Source organism: Oncorhynchus gorbuscha, unplaced genomic scaffold (genome assembly GCF_021184085.1).
Source record: "Oncorhynchus gorbuscha isolate QuinsamMale2020 ecotype Even-year unplaced genomic scaffold, OgorEven_v1.0 Un_scaffold_1521, whole genome shotgun sequence".
In the NCBI taxonomy this organism is placed as follows: Eukaryota; Metazoa; Chordata; class Actinopteri; order Salmoniformes; family Salmonidae; genus Oncorhynchus; species Oncorhynchus gorbuscha.
The window spans coordinates 60,705-77,241 of NW_025746273.1; the positions used below are offsets into that span (position 1 = coordinate 60,705).

General features: G+C 51.9%; 1 pseudogene; it reads right to left on the minus strand.

Annotated features, from left to right (window-relative positions):
• Nucleotides 1–4,993, minus strand: part of LOC124023165 — a 37,052-nt pseudogene extending 32,059 nt beyond the window's left edge.
• Nucleotides 4,994–16,537: the final 11,544 nt, after the last annotated feature.

Below are 16,537 nucleotides of genomic sequence, written 5' to 3' on the forward strand. Positions count from 1 at the left end.
CCATCATCCTCTCTCTATCAGGACAGTCTCAGGTTGTTGAGGTATCCCATCATCCTCTCTCTCAGTACAGTCTCAGGTTGTAGACGTATCCCATCATCCTCTCTCTCAGTACAGTCTCAGGTTGTAGACGTATCCCATCATCCTCTCTCTCAGTACAGTCTCAGGTTGTAGACGTATCCCATCATCATCCTCTCAGTACAGTCTCAGGTTGTAGACGTATCCCATCATCCTCTCTCTCAGTACAGTCTCAGGTTGTCCTCTCAGTACAGTCTCAGGTTGTAGGCGTATCCCATCATCCTCTCTCTCAGTACAGTCTCAGGTTGTTGGCGTATCCCATCATCCTCTCAGTACAGTCTCAGGTTGTAGACGTATCCCATCATCCTCTCTCTCAGTACAGTCTCAGGTTGTTGACGTATCCCATCATCCTCTCTCTCAGTACAGTCTCAGGTTGTTGAGGTATCCCATCATCCTCTCTCTCAGTACAGTCTCAGGTTGTTGGCGTATCCCATCATCCTCTCAGTACAGTCTCAGGTTGTAGACGTATCCCATCATCCTCTCTCTCAGTACAGTCTCAGGTTGTAGGCGTATCCCATCATCCTCTCTCTCAGTACAGTCTCAGGTTGTTGACGTATCCCATCATCCTCCCTCTCAGTACAGTCTCAGGTTGTTGAGGTATCCCATCATCCTCTCTCTGTGTACAGTCTCAGGTTGTTGACGTATCCCATCATCCTCTCTCTCAGTACAGTCTCAGGTTGTCCTCTCAGTACAGTCTCAGGTTGTAGACGTATCCCATCATCCTCTCTCTCAGTACAGTCTCAGGTTGTAGACGTATCCCATCATCCTCTCTCTCAGTACAGTCTCAGGTTGTTGTCGTATCCCATCATCCTCTCTCTCAGTACAGTCTCAGGTTGTAGACGTATCCCATCATCCTCTCTCTCAGTACAGTCTCAGGTTGTTGAGGTATCCCATCATCCTCTCAGTACAGTCTCAGGTTGTAGACGTATCCCATCATCCTCTCTCTCAGTACAGTCTCAGGTTGTTGAGGTATCCCATCATCCTCTCTCAGGACAGTCTCAGGTTGTAGACGTATCCCATCATCCTCTCTCTCAGTACAGTCTCAGGTTGTAGACGTATCCCATCATCCTCTCTCTCAGTACAGTCTCAGGTTGTTGTCGTATCCCATCATCCTCTCTCTCAGTACAGTCTCAGGTTGTAGACGTATCCCATCATCCTCTCTCTCAGGACAGTCTCAGGTTGTTGACATATCCCATCATCCTCTCTCTCTCAGTACAGTCTCAGGTTGTAGACGTATCCCATCATCCTCTCTCTCAGTACAGTCTCAGGTTGTAGACGTATCCCATCATCATCCTCTCAGTACAGTCTCAGGTTGTAGACGTATCCCATCATCCTCTCTCTCAGTACAGTCTCAGGTTGTAGACGTATCCCATCATCCTCTCAGTACAGTCTCAGGTTGTAGACGTATCCCATCATCCTCTCTCTCGGTACAGTCTCAGGTTGTAGACGTATCCCATCATCCTCTCTCTCTCAGTACAGTCTCAGGTTGTCCTCTCAGTACAGTCTCAGGTTGTAGACGTATCCCATCATCCTCTCAGTACAGTCTCAGGTTGTAGACGTATCCCATCATCCTCTCTCTCAGTACAGTCTCAGGTTGTTGAGGTATCCCATCATCCTCTCTCTGTGTACAGTCTCAGGTTGTTGACGTATCCCATCATCCTCTCTCTCAGTACAGTCTCAGGTTTGTCCTCTCAGTACAGTCTCAGGTTGTAGACGTATCCCATCATCCTCTCTCTCAGTACAGTCTCAGGTTGTAGACGTATCCCATCATCCTCTCTCTCAGTACAGTCTCAGGTTCAGTCGTATCCCATCATCCTCTCTCTCAGTAGACGTATCCCATCACAGTCTCAGGTTGTTGAGGTATCCCATCATCCTCTCAGTACAGTCTCAGGTTGTAGACGTATCCCATCATCCTCTCTCTCAGTACAGTCTCAGGTTGTTGAGGTATCCCATCATCCTCTCTCAGGACAGTCTCAGGTTGTAGACGTATCCCATCATCCTCTCTCTCAGTACAGTCTCAGGTTGTAGACGTATCCCATCATCCTCTCTCTCAGTACAGTCTCAGGTTGTTGTCGTATCCCATCATCCTCTCTCTCAGTACAGTCTCAGGTTGTAGACGTATCCCATCATCCTCTCTCTCAGTACAGTCTCAGGTTGTAGACGTATCCCATCATCCTCTCTCTCAGTACAGTCTCAGGTTGTAGACGTATCCCATCATCCTCTCTCTCAGTACAGTCTCAGGTTGTAGACGTATCCCATCATCCTCTCTCTCAGGACAGTCTCAGGTTGTAGACGTATCCCATCATCCTCTCAGTACAGTCTCAGGTTGTAGACGTATCCCATCATCCTCTCTCTCAGGACAGTCTCAGGTTGTCCTCTCAGTACAGTCTCAGGTTGTTGACGTATCCCATCATCCTCTCTCTCAGTACAGTCTCAGGTTGTAGACGTATCCCATCATCCACATCTTCCATTTAAAGCTAGCTGACCCAGTCCAGTAACCTAGTCCCTCAGTAGAGTAACATAACCCCTCTACACAGCTAGCTGACCCAGTCCAGTAACCTAGTCCCTCAGTAGAGTAACATAACCCCTCTACACAGCTAGCTGACCCAGTCCAGTAACCTAGTCCCTCAGTAGAGTAACATAACCCCTCTACACAGCTAGCTGACCCAGTCCAGTAACCTAGTCCCTCAGTAGAGTAACATAACCCCTCTACACAGCTAGCTGACCCAGTCCAGTAACCTAGTCCCTCAGTAGAGTAACATAACCCCTCTACACAGCTAGCTGACCCAGTCCAGTAACCTAGTCCCTCAGTAGAGTAACATAACCCCTCTACACGGCTAGCTGACCCAGTCCAGTAACCTAGTCCCTCAGTAGAGTAACATAACCCCTCTACACAGCTAGCTGACCCAGTCCAGTAACCTAGTCCCTCAGTAGAGTAACATAACCCCTCTACACGGCTAGCTGACCCAGTCCAGTAACCTAGTCCCTCAGTAGAGTAACATAACCCCTCTACACGGCTAGCTGACCCAGCCCCTCAGTAACCTAGCCCCTCAGTAGCCTAGTCCCTCAGTAACCTAGTCCCTCAGTAGAGTAACATAACCCCTCTACACAGCTAGCTGACCCAGTCCAGTAACCTAGTCCCTCAGTAGAGTAACATAACCCCTCTACACGGCTAGCTGACCCAGCCCCTCAGTAACCTAGCCCCTCAGTAGCCTAGTCCCTCAGTAACCTAACCCCCCAATAACCTAGCCCCTCAGTAGCCTAGCCCCTCAGTAACCTAGCCCCTCAGTAGCCTAGCCCCTCAGTAGCCTAGCCCCTCAGTAGCCTAGCCCCTCAGTAGCCTAGCCCCTCAGTAACCTAGCCCCTCAGTAGCCTAACCCCTCAATAACCTAGTCCCTCAGTAGCCTAGCCCTTCAGTAGCCTAGCCCCTCAGTAGCCTAACCCCTCAATAACCTAGTCCCTCAGTAGCCTAGCCCTTCAGTAGCCTAGCCCCTCAGTAGCCTAACCCCTCAGTAACCTAGTCCCTCAGTAGCCTAAGCTCTCAGTAGCCTAGCCCCTCAGTAGCCTAACCTCTCAGTAGCCTAGCCCCTCAGTAGCCTAGCCCCTCAGTAACCTAGCCTCTCAGTAACCTAGCCCCTCAGTAGCCTAGTCCCTCAGTAACCTAGCCCCTCAGTAGCCTAGCCCCTCAGTAACCTAGCCCCTCAGTAGCCTAGCCCCTCAGTAACTTAGCCCCTCAGTAACCTAGCCCCTCAGTAGCCTAGCCCCTCAGTAGCCTAGCCCCTCAGTAGCCTAGCCCCTCAGTAGCCTAGCCCCTCAGTAGCCTAGCCCCTCAGTAGCCTAACCACTCAGTAGCCTAGCCCCTCAGTAACCTAGCCCCTCAGTAGCCTAGCCCCTCAGTAGCCCCTCAGTAACCTAGCCCTTCAGTAGCCTAGCCCCTCAGTAACCTAGCCCCTCAGTAGCCTAGCCCCTCAGTAGCCTAGTTCCTCAGTAGCCTAGTCCCTCAGTGGCCTCTCAGTAACCTAGCCCCTCAGTAACCTAGCCCCTCAGTAGTCTAGCCCCTCAGTAGCCTATTCCCTCAGTAGCCTAGCCCCTCAGTAACCTAGCCCCTCAATAACCTAGCCCCTCAGTAACCTAGCCCCTCAGTAGCCTAGCCCCTCAGTAACCTAGCCCCCCAGTAACCTAACCCCCCAGTAACCTAGCCCCTCAGTAGCCTAGCCCCTCAGTAGCCTAACCCCTCAGTAACCTAGCCCCTCAGTAGCCTAGCCCCTCAGTAGCCCCTCAGTCCAGTAACATAACCTCTCTATGTAGTCGATTAGCGCCTGGCAGGTTATTTGCGGCCTCTCTGACACAGACATGCAGCTGGTATACCAGTTATGTAAGCTAGTGAGGGGAGAGACAGAGAAGAGCTCTTAAATCACTTCACAGCCTGTGTGTCTCTGTGTGTGTGTGTGTGTCTGTGTCAATGTACCCGATTTCAATGCTATAAACACGTCTATAAAGCCCTATAAAACACGACTCACCGCTCATAGTGACCATCAATGAATGAATAACAACCAATCTACCAACTATCGACGCTTTTGATATGTACAGAAATAACCAACATAGTTGACCCATCTGTTCTGTAGGCGTGTGGATCTGACAGCTCTAGCTACCTACCTTCCGTTTCAGCATCTTCCTCAGTCTGGACAGCCTGGGTCAGGAGGGGGTTCATGTCTCTGTCCTGGAGTAGTGCTGAGGGGTTTGTGGGTAGTAGCAGTAACAATCTGACCGTGTTGCTCCAAAGTGGTGTGTTGGATATCCAGGGCTCTCAAAGGGCTCTAGTCAGGTCGGCTGGCTGTGTGTTGTGAGGGGTTGGTATATGGTTCTCTTTCTCCTTTCCTTCCCTCCCTCCCTCGGCATACTGGGTATGGTACTCCCCTCCCTCCCTCGGCATACTGGGTATGGTACTCCCCTCACTCTCTCGGCATAATGGGTATGGTACTCCCCTCCCTCTCCCCCTCCCTCCCTCGGCATACTGGGTATGGTACTCCCCCTCCCTCCCTCGGCATACTGGGTATGGTACTCCCCTCCCTCTCTCCCTCCCTCCCTCCCTCGGCATACTGGGTATGGTACTCCCCTCCCTCCTTCCCTCCCTCAGCATACTGGGCATGGTACTCCCCCTCCCTCCTTTCCTTCCCTCCCTCCGTTGGCATACTGGGTATGGTACTCCCCCTCGGTCCCCCTCTCCCTCCCTCCCTCCGTTGGCATACTGGGTATGGTACTCCCCTTCCCACTCCCTCTCCCTCCCTCCTTTCATTCCCTCCCTCCGTTGGCATACTGGGTATGGTACTCCCCTCCCTCTCTCCTTTCCTTCCCTCCCTCTCTCCCTTCCCTCCCTCCCTCCGTTGGCATACTGGGTATGTTACTCTCCTCCCTCTCTCCTTTCCTTCCCTCCCTCTCTCCTTTCCTTCCCTCCCTCCGTTGGCATACTGGGTATGGTACTCCCCCTCCTTCCCTCTCTCCTTTCCTTCCCTCCCTCCCTCTGTTGGCATACTGCCTGGTGGGTCAGCCAGAGAGAGAATGGGCCAGCCAGAGAGAGAGGGAAACATGGATTAGAGAGAATGAAGAAAACAGGTGAGAGAAGTGCTAGAGGGAGGAAGGGCTAGAGAGAGAGAAGGGCTAGAGAGAGAGAAGGGCTAGAGGGAGGAAGGGCTAGAGGGAGGAAGAGCGAGAGAAGGCTAGGGGAAGGGCTAGATAGAAGCCTGGGAGGAAGGGCTAGAGAGAGAAGAATAGGAAGGAAGGGCTAGAGAGAGAGAAAGCTAGGGGAAGGGCTAGAGAGACAGAAGGTTGGGAGGAAGGGCTAGAGAGAGACGGCTGGGAGGAAGGGCTAGAGAGAGAGAAGGCTGGGAGGAAGGGCTAGAGAGAGAGAAGGCTGGGAGGAAGGGCTAGAGAGAGAAGGGCTCGAGGGAGGAAGGGCTAGAGAGAGGAAGACAGAGAAGGCTAGGGGGAAGGGCTAGATAGAGAGAAGGCTGGGAGGAAGGGGTAGTAGAGAGAGAGAATGTTGGGAGGAAGGGCTACATAGAGAGAAGGCCGGGAGGAAGGGCTAGATAGAGAGAAGGCTGGGAGGAAGGGCTATATAGAGAGAAGGCTGGGAGGAAGGGCTAGATAGAAGGCTGGGAGGAAGGGCTAGAGAGAGAGAAGAATAGGAAGGAAGGGCTAGAGAGAGAGAAAGCTAGGGGAAGGGCTAGAGAAAGAGAAGGTTGGGAGGAAGGGCTAGAGAGAGACGGCTGGGAGGAAGGGCTAGAGAGAGATAAGGCTGGGAGGAAGGGCTTGAGAGATAGAAAACTGGGAGGAAGGGCTTGAGAGAGAGAAGGCTGGGAGGACTAGAGAGAGAGAGAGAGAAGACTAGGAAGGGCTAGAGAGAGAGAGAGAAGACTAGGAAGGGCTAGAGAGAGAGAGAGAAGACTAGGAAGGGCTAGAGAGAGAGAAGGCTAGAGGGAAGGGCTAGAGAGAGAGAAGGCTGGGAGGAAGGGCTAGAGAGAGAGAAGGCTGGGTGGAAGGGCAAGAGAGAGAGAAGGCTGGGAGGAAGGGCTTGAGAGAGAGAAGGCTGGGAGGACTAGAGGGAGAGAGAGAGAAGACTAGGAAGGGCTAGACAGAGAGAGAGAAGACTAGGAAGGGCTAGAGAGAGAGAAGGCTGGGAGGATGGGCTTGAGAGAGAGAAGGCTGGGAGGATTAGAGAAAGAGAGAGAAGACTAGGAAGGGCTAGAGAGAGAGAAGACTAGGAAGGTTTAGAGAGAGAGAAGACTAGGAAGGGCTAGAGAGAGAGAGAGAGACTAAGGTGAGTGTTCTAGCAGAGTACCTTGACAAATAGTGACAAGGAGGGGGACATTATCATTACAAACACTGACAGTTAGCCTCACTAAGAACACTGTTGCTCCCTACCTGCTGCATTCTACCTGCTGTTCTCTACCTGCTGCATCCTATCTGCTGTTCTCTACCTGCTGTTCTCTACCTGCTGTTCTCTACCTGCTGCTCTCTACCTGCTGCATCCTATCTGCTGTTCTCTACCTGCTGTTCTCTACCTGCTGCTCTCTACCTGCTGCTCTCTACCTGCTGTTCTCTACCTGCTGTTCTCTACCTGCTGTTCTACCTGCTGTTCTCTACCTGCTGTTCTCTACCTGCTGCTCTCTACCTGCTGTTCTCTACCTGCTGTTCTCTACCTGCTGTTCTCTACCTGCTGTTCTCTACCTGCTGCATCCTATCTGCTGTTCTCTACCTGCTGCTCTCTACCTGCTGCATCCTACCTGCTGTTCTCTACCTGCTGCATCCTACCTGCTGTTCTCTACCTGCTGTTCTCTACCTGCTGCTCTCTACCTGCTGCATCCTACCTGCTGTTCTCTACCTGCTGTTCTCTACCTGCTGCATCCTACCTGCTGCTCTCTACCTGCTGCTCTCTACCTGCTGTTCTCTACCTGCTGCATCCTACCTGCTGTTCTCTACCTGCTGCTCTCTACCTGCTGTTCTCTACCTGCTGTTCTCTACCTGCTGTTCTCTACCTGCTGTTCTCTACCTGCTGCTCTCTACCTGCTGCATCCTACCTGCTGTTCTCTACCTGCTGTTCTCTACCTGCTGTTCTACCTGCTGTTCTCTACCTGCTGCTCTCTACCTGCTGCTCTCTACCTGCTGCATCCTACCTGCTGTTCTCTACCTGCTGCTCTCTACCTGCTGCTCTCTACCTGCTGTTCTCTACCTGCTGTTCTCTACCTGCTGTTCTCTACCTGCTGCTCTCTACCTGCTGTTCTCTACCTGCTGTTCTCTACCTGCTGTTCTCTACCTGCTGTTCTACCTGCTGTTCTACCTGCTGTTCTCTACCTGCTGCTCTCTACCTGCTGCATCCTACCTGCTGTTCTCTACCTGCTGCTCTCTACCTGCTGTTCTCTACCTGCTGCATCCTACCTGCTGTTCTACCTGCTGCTCTCTACCTGCTGCTCTCTACCTGCTGCTCTCTACCTGCTGTTCTCTACCTGCTGTTCTCTACCTGCTGTTCTCTACCTGCTGCATCCTATCTGCTGTTCTCTACCTGCTGTTCTCTACCTGCTGTTCTCTACCTGCTGCATCCTATCTGCTGTTCTCTACCTGCTGCATCCTATCTGCTGATCTCTACCTGCTGTTCTCTACCTGCTGCATCCTATCTGCTGTTCTCTACCTGCTGCATCCTATCTGCTGTTCTCTACCTGCTGCATCCTATCTGCTGTTCTCTACCTGCTGTTCTCTACCTGCTGTTCTCTACCTGCTGCTCTCTACCTCCTGTTCTCTACCTGCTGCATCCTACCTGCTGTTCTCTACCTGCTGCATCCTACCTGCTGTTCTCTACCTGCTGTTCTCTACCTGCTGCTCTCTACCTGCTGCTCTCTACCTGCTGTTCTCTACCTGCTGTTCTACCTGCTGTTCTCTACCTGCTGCTCTCTACCTGCTGCATCCTACCTGCTGTTCTCTACCTGCTGTTCTACCTGCTGTTCTCTACCTGCTGCTCTCTACCTGCTGTTCTACCTGCTGCATCCTACCTGCTGTTCTCTACCTGCTGCTCTCTACCTGCTGCTCTCTACCTGCTGTTCTCTACCTGCTGTTCTCTACCTGCTGTTCTCTACCTGCTGCTCTCTACCTGCTGCATCCTACCTGCTGTTCTCTACCTACTGTTCTCTACCTGCTGTTCTCTACCTGCTGTTCTACCTGCTGTTCTACCTGTTGTTCTCTACCTGCTGCTCTCTACCTGCTGCTCTCTACCTGCTGCATCCTACCTGCTGTTCTCTACCTGCTGCTCTCTACCTGCTGTTCTCTACCTGCTGCATTCTACCTGCTGTTCTACCTGCTGCTCTCTACCTGCTGCTCTCTACCTGCTGTTCTCTACCTGCTGTTCTCTACCTGCTGTTCTCTACCTGCTGCATCCTATCTGCTGTTCTCTACCTGCTGTTCTCTACCTGCTGCTCTCTACCTGCTGTTCTCTACCTGCTGTTCTCTACCTGCTGCATCCTATCTGCTGTTCTCTACCTGCTGCATCCTATCTGCTGTTCTCTACCTGCTGTTCTCTACCTGCTGCATCCTATCTGCTGTTCTCTACCTGCTGCATCCTATCTGCTGTTCTCTACCTGCTGTTCTCTACCTGCTGCATCCTATCTGCTGTTCTCTACCTGCTGCATCCTATCTGCTGTTCTCTACCTGCTGTTCTCTACCTGCTGCATCCTATCTGCTGTTCTCTACCTGCTGTTCTCTACCTGCTGCATCCTATCTGCTGTTCTCTACCTGCTGTTCTCTACCTGCTGCATCCTATCTGCTGTTCTCTATCTGCTGTTCTCTACCTGCTGCATCCTATCTGCTGTTCTCTACTTGCTGTTCTCTACCTGCTGTTCTCTACCTGCTGCATCCTATCTGCTGTTCTCTACCTGCTGCATCCTATCTGCTGTTCTCTACCTGCTGTTCTCTACCTGCTGCATCCTATCTGCTGTTCTCTACCTGCTGTTCTCTACCTGCTGCATCCTATCTGCTGTTCTCTACCTGCTGTTCTCTACCTGCTGTTCTCTACCTGCTGCATCCTATCTGCTGTTCTCTACCTGCTGCTCTCTACCTGCTGCATCCTATCTGCTGCTCTCTACCTGCTGTTCTCTACCTGCTGCATCCTATCTGCTGTTCTCTACCTGCTGCTCTCTACCTGCTGTTCTCTACCTGCTGTTCTCTACCTGCTGTTCTCTACCTGCTGCATCCTATCTGCTGTTCTCTACCTGCTGCTCTCTACCTGCTGTTCTCTACCTGCTGTTCTCTACCTGCTGTTCTCTACCTGCTGTTCTCTACCTGCTGCATCCTACCTGCTGCTCTCTACCTGCTGCATCCTATCTGCTGTTCTCTACCTGCTGCATCCTACCTGCTGCTCTCTACCTGCTGCATCCTATCTGCTGTTCTCTACCTGCTGTTCTACCTGCTGTTCTCTACCTGCTGCATCCTACCTGCTGCATCCTACCTGCTGTTCTCTACCTGCTGTTCTCTACCTGCTGCTCTCTACCTGCTGTTCTCTACCTGCTGTTCTCTACCTGCTGCATCCTACCTGCTGTTCTCTACCTGGTGCATCCTTCCTGCTGTTCTCTACCTGCTGCATCCTACCTGCTGCTCTCTACCTGCTGTTCTCTACCTGCTGCATCCTACCTGCTGTTCTCTACCTGCTGCATTCTACCTGCTGCTCTCTACCTGCTGTTCTCTACCTGCTGTTCTCTACCTGCTGTTCTCTACCTGCTGCATCCTACCTGCTGTTCTCTACCTGCTGTTCTCTACCTGCTGTTCTCTACCTGCTGCATCCTATCTGCTGTTCTCTACCTGCTGCATCCTATCTGCTGTTCTCTACCTGCTGCTCTCTACCTGCTGCTCTCTACCTGCTGTTCTCTACCTGCTGTTCTCTACCTGCTGTTCTCTACCTGCTGCATCCTATCTGCTGTTCTCTACCTGCTGCTCTCTACCTGCTGCTCTCTACCTGCTGCATCCTACCTGCTGTTCTCTACCTGCTGTTCTCTATCTGCTGTTCTCTACCTGCTGCTCTCTACCTGCTGCATCCTACCTGCTGTTCTCTTCTGCTGTTCTCTACCTGCTGTTCTCTACCTGCTGTTCTCTACCTGCTGTTCTCTACCTGCTGCTCTCTACCTGCTGTTCTCTACCTGCTGTTCTCTACCTGCTGCATCCTACCTGCTGTTCTCTACCTGCTGTTCTCTACCTGCTGTTCTCTACCTGCTGTTCTCTACCTGCTGCATCCTACCTGCTGTTCTCTACCTGCTGCTCTCTACCTGCTGTTCTACCTGCTGTTCTCTACCTGCTGTTCTCTACCTGCTGTTCTCTACCTGCTGCTCTCTACCTGCTGTTCTCTACCTGCTGTACCCTACCTGCTGTTCTCTACCTGCTGCATCCTACCTGCTGTTCTCTACCTGCTGCATCCTACCTGCTGTTCTCTACCTGCTGTTCTCTACCTGCTGCATCCTACCTGCTGTTCTCTACCTGCTGCATCCTACCTGCTGCTCTCTACCTGCTGCTCTCTACCTGCTGTTTTCTACCTGCTGCATCATACCTGCTGTTCTCTACCTGCTGCATTCTACCTGCTGTTCTCTACCTGCTGTTCTCTACCTTCTGCATCCTACCTGCTGTTCTCTACCTGCTGTTCTCTACCTGCTGCATCCTATCTGCTGTTCTCTACCTGCTGCATCCTATCTGCTGTTCTCTACCTGCTGCTCTCTACCTGCTGCATCCTACCTGCTGTTCTCTACCTGCTGTTCTCTATCTGCTGCTCTCTACCTGCTGCATCCTACCTGCTGTTCTCTTCTGCTGTTCTCTACCTGCTGTTCTCTACCTGCTGTTCTCTACCTGCTGTTCTCTACCTGCTGCTCTCTACCTGCTGTTCTCTACCTGCTGTTCTCTACCTGCTGTTCTACCTGCTGCATCCTACCTGCTGTTCTCTACCTGCTGTTCTCTACCTGCTGTTCTCTACCTGCTGCATCCTACCTGCTGTTCTCTACCTGCTGTTCTCTACCTGCTGCTCTCTACCTGCTGTTCTACCTGCTGTTCTCTACCTGCTGTTCTCTACCTGCTGCTCTCTACCTGCTGTTCTACCTGCTGTTCTCTACCTGCTGCATCCTACCTGCTGTTCTCTACCTGCTGTTCCCTACCTGCTGTTCTCTACCTGCTGCATCCTACCTGCTGTTCTCTACCTGCTGCATCCTACCTGCTGTTCTCTACCTGCTGTTCTCTACCTGCTGCATCCTACCTGCTGTTCTCTACCTGCTGCATCCTACCTGCTGTTCTCTACCTGCTGCTCTCTACCTGCTGTTCTCTACCTGCTGCTCTCTACCTGCTGTTCTCTAACTGCTGTTCTCTACCTGCTGTTCTCTATCTGCTGCTCTCTACCTGCTGTTCTCTACCTGCTGTTCTCTACCTGCTGTTCTCTACCTGCTGTTCTCTACCTGCTGTTCTCTACCTGCTGCATCCTACCTGCTGTTCTCTACCTGCTGTTCTCTACCTGCTGTTCTCTACCTGCTGCATCCTACCTGCTGTTCTACCTGCTGTTCTCTACCTGCTGTTCCCTACCTGCTGTTCTCTACCTGCTGTTCTCTACCTGCTGTTCTCTACCTGCTGTTCTCTACCTGCTGTTCTCTACCTGCTGCATCCTACCTGCTGTTCTCTACCTGCTGTTCTCTACCTGCTGTTCTCTACCTGCTGTTCTACCTGCTGTTCTACCTGCTGTTCTACCTGCTGTTCTCTACCTGCTGTTCTCTACCTGCTGCATCCTACCTGCTGTTCTCTACCTGCTGTTCTCTACCTGCTGCTCTCTATCTGCTGTTCTCTACCTGCTGTTCTCTACCTGCTGTTCTCTACCTGCTGCATCCTATCTGCTGTTCTCTACCTGCTGTTCTCTACCTGCTGTTCTCTACCTGCTGTTCTCTACCTGCTGCATCCTACCTGCTGTTCTCTACCTGCTGCTCTCTATCTGCTGTTCTCTACCTGCTGTTCTCTACCTGCTGTTGTCTACCTGCTGTTCTCTACCTGCTGCATCCTATCTGCTGTTCTCTACCTGCTGTTCTCTACCTGCTGTTCTCTACCTGCTGCATCCTACCTGCTGTTCTCTACCTGCTGCATCCTACCTGCTGTTCTCTACCTGCTGTTTTCTACCTGCTGCATCCTACCTGCTGCTCTCTACCTGCTGTTCTCTACCTGCTGCTCTCTACCTGCTGTTCTCTACCTGCTGTTCTCTACCTGCTGTTCTCTACCTGCTGCTCTCTACCTGCTGTTCTCTACCTGCTGTTCTCTACCTGCTGCTCTCTACCTGCTGTTCTCTACCTGCTGCTCTCTACCTGCTGCTCTCTACCTGCTGCATCCTATCTGCTGTTCTCTACCTGCTGCTCTCTACCTGCTGCTCTCTACCTGCTGTTCTCTACCTGCTGTTCTCTACCTGCTGCATCCTATCTGCTGTTCTCTACCTGCTGCTCTCTACCTGCTGCTCTCTACCTGCTGCATCCTACCTGCTGTTCTCTACCTGCTGTTCTCTATCTGCTGTTCTCTACCTGCTGCTCTCTACCTGCTGCATCCTACCTGCTGTTCTCTTCTGCTGTTCTCTACCTGCTGTTCTCTACCTGCTGTTCTCTACCTGCTGTTCTCTACCTGCTGTTCTCTACCTGCTGTTCTCTACCTGCTGTTCTCTACCTGCTGCATCCTACCTGCTGTTCTCTACCTGCTGTTCTCTACCTGCTGTTCTCTACCTGCTGTTCTCTACCTGCTGCATCCTACCTGCTGTTCTCTACCTGCTGTTCTCTACCTGCTGCTCTCTACCTGCTGTTCTACCTGCTGTTCTCTACCTGCTGTTCTCTACCTGCTGCTCTCTACCTGCTGTTCTACCTGCTGTTCTCTACCTGCTGTACCCTACCTGCTGTTCTCTACCTGCTGCATCCTACCTGCTGTTCTCTACCTGCTGCATCCTACCTGCTGTTCTCTACCTGCTGTTCTCTACCTGCTGCATCCTACCTGCTGTTCTCTACCTGCTGCATCCTACCTGCTGCTCTCTACCTGCTGCTCTCTACCTGCTGTTCTCTACCTGCTGCATCCTACCTGCTGTTCTCTACCTGCTGCATTCTACCTGCTGCTCTCTACCTGCTGTTCTCTACCTGCTGTTCTCTACCTTCTGCATCCTACCTGCTGTTCTCTACCTGCTGTTCTCTACCTGCTGCATCCTATCTGCTGTTCTCTACCTGCTGCATCCTATCTGCTGTTCTCTACCTGCTGCATCCTACCTGCTGTTCTCTACCTGCTGCATCCTACCTGCTGTTCTCTTCTGCTGTTCTCTACCTGCTGTTCTCTACCTGCTGTTCTCTACCTGCTGTTCTCTACCTGCTGTTCTCTACCTGCTGTTCTACCTGCTGCATCCTACCTGCTGTTCTCTACCTGCTGTTCTCTACCTGCTGTTCTCTACCTGCTGCATCCTACCTGCTGTTCTCTACCTGCTGTTCTCTACCTGCTGCTCTCTACCTGCTGTTCTACCTGCTGTTCTCTACCTGCTGTTCTATACCTGCTGTCTTCTACCTGTTCTCTACCTGCTGTTCTCTACCTGCTGTTCCCTACCTGCTGTTCTCTACCTGCTGCATCCTACCTGCTGTTCTCTACCTGCTGCATCCTACCTGCTGTTCTCTACCTGCTGTTTTCTACCTGCTGCATCCTATCTGCTGTTCTCTACCTGCTGTTCTCTACCTGCTGTTCTCTACCTGCTGTTCTCTACCTGCTGCATCCTACCTGCTGTTCTCTACCTGCTGCATCCTACCTGCTGTTCTCTACCTGCTGTTTTCTACCTGCTGCATCCTACCTGCTGCTCTCTACCTGCTGTTCTCTACCTGCTGCTCTCTACCTGCTGTTCTCTACCTGCTGTTCTCTACCTGCTGTTCTCTACCTGCTGCTCTCTACCTGCTGTTCTCTACCTGCTGTTCTCTACCTGCTGCTCTCTACCTGCTGTTCTCTACCTGCTGCTCTCTACCTGCTGTTCTCTACCTGCTGCATCCTATCTGCTGTTCTCTACCTGCTGCTCTCTACCTGCTGCTCTCTACCTGCTGTTCTCTACCTGCTGTTCTCTACCTGCTGCATCCTATCTGCTGTTCTCTACCTGCTGCTCTCTACCTGCTGCTCTCTACCTGCTGCATCCTACCTGCTGTTCTCTACCTGCTGTTCTCTATCTGCTGTTCTCTACCTGCTGCTCTCTACCTGCTGCATCCTACCTGCTGTTCTCTTCTGCTGTTCTCTACCTGCTGTTCTCTACCTGCTGTTCTCTACCTGCTGTTCTCTACCTGCTGTTCTCTACCTGCTGTTCTCTACCTGCTGCATCCTACCTGCTGTTCTCTACCTGCTGTTCTCTACCTGCTGCATCCTACCTGCTGTTCTCTACCTGCTGTTCTCTACCTGCTGCTCTCTACCTGCTGTTCTACCTGCTGTTCTCTACCTGCTGTTCTCTACCTGCTGCTCTCTACCTGCTGTTCTCTACCTGCTGTACCCTACCTGCTGTTCTCTACCTGCTGCATCCTACCTGCTGTTCTCTACCTGCTGCATCCTACCTGCTGTTCTCTACCTGCTGTTCTCTACCTGCTGCATCCTACCTGCTGTTCTCTACCTGCTGCATCCTACCTGCTGCTCTCTACCTGCTGCTCTCTACCTGCTGTTCTCTACCTGCTGCATCCTACCTGCTGTTCTCTACCTGCTGCATTCTACCTGCTGCTCTCTACCTGCTGTTCTCTACCTGCTGTTCTCTACCTTCTGCATCCTACCTGCTGTTCTCTACCTGCTGTTCTCTACCTGCTGCATCCTATCTGCTGTTCTCTACCTGCTGCATCCTATCTGCTGTTCTCTACCTGCTGCTCTCTACCTGCTGCATCCTACCTGCTGTTCTCTACCTGCTGCATCCTACCTGCTGTTCTCTTCTGCTGTTCTCTACCTGCTGTTCTCTACCTGCTGCTCTCTACCTGCTGTTCTCTACCTGCTGTACCCTACCTGCTGTTCTCTACCTGCTGCATCCTACCTGCTGTTCTCTACCTGCTGCATCCTACCTGCTGTTCTCTACCTGCTGTTCTCTACCTGCTGCATCCTACCTGCTGTTCTCTACCTGCTGCATCCTACCTGCTGCTCTCTACCTGCTGCTCTCTACCTGCTGCTCTCTACCTGCTGTTCTCTACCTGCTGCATCCTACCTGCTGTTCTCTACCTGCTGCATTCTACCTGCTGCTCTCTACCTGCTGTTCTCTACCTGCTGTTCTCTACCTTCTGCATCCTACCTGCTGTTCTCTACCTGCTGTTCTCTACCTGCTGCATCCTATCTGCTGTTCTCTACCTGCTGCATCCTATCTGCTGTTCTCTACCTGCTGTTCTCTACCTGCTGCATCCTACCTGCTGTTCTCTTCTGCTGTTCTCTACCTGCTGTTCTCTACCTGCTGTTCTCTACCTGCTGCTCTCTACCTGCTGTTCTCTACCTGCTGTTCTCTACCTGCTGTTCTACCTGCTGCATCCTACCTGCTGTTCTCTACCTGCTGTTCTCTACCTGCTGCATCCTACCTGCTGTTCTCTACCTGCTGTTCTCTACCTGCTGCTCTCTACCTGCTGTTCTACCTGCTGTTCTCTACCTGCTGTTCTCTACCTGCTGTTCTCTACCTGCTGTTCTACCTGCTGTTCTCTACCTGCTGTTCTCTACCTGCTGTTCCCTACCTGCTGTTCTCTACCTGCTGCATCCTACCTGCTGTTCTCTACCTGCTGCATCCTACCTGCTGTTCTCTACCTGCTGTTCTCTACCTGCTGCATCCTACCTGCTGTTCTCTACCTGCTGCATCCTACCTGCTGTTCTCTACCTGCTGTTCTCTACCTGCTGCTCTCTACCTGCTGTTCTACCTGCTGTTCTCTAACTGCTGTTCTCTACCTGCTGTTCTCTATCTGCT